Source organism: Penaeus monodon, chromosome 25 (assembly GCF_015228065.2).
Source record: "Penaeus monodon isolate SGIC_2016 chromosome 25, NSTDA_Pmon_1, whole genome shotgun sequence".
Classification (NCBI taxonomy): Eukaryota; Metazoa; Arthropoda; class Malacostraca; order Decapoda; family Penaeidae; genus Penaeus; species Penaeus monodon.
Genome location: NC_051410.1, coordinates 15,932,566 through 15,932,825, shown reverse-complemented (window position 1 = coordinate 15,932,825; position 260 = coordinate 15,932,566).

Sequence of the window (260 nt, the reverse complement as noted above, 5' to 3'; positions counted from 1 at the left end):
GTCACGACACAGGAAGAAAATAATTTGCAGGACACCTTTCAATTAACAGGAGTTTAAACGAATTTTCGACCTGTCAATTCCAGGCTGATATGCAAATTTGAGAAGGGACATTTTGGGGGCGGCTTTAATATTCCAGTCTTTAATTCCAGCCAAAAAATTCCAGGAGGAAAACGGAATCGGCCGGAGGTCCAGGTTGCCGAGGTCAGGCGGGCGGAGTCAAGGTTACTGGAGGAAAACGCTTCGAGAAAAAGTGCGAGTTT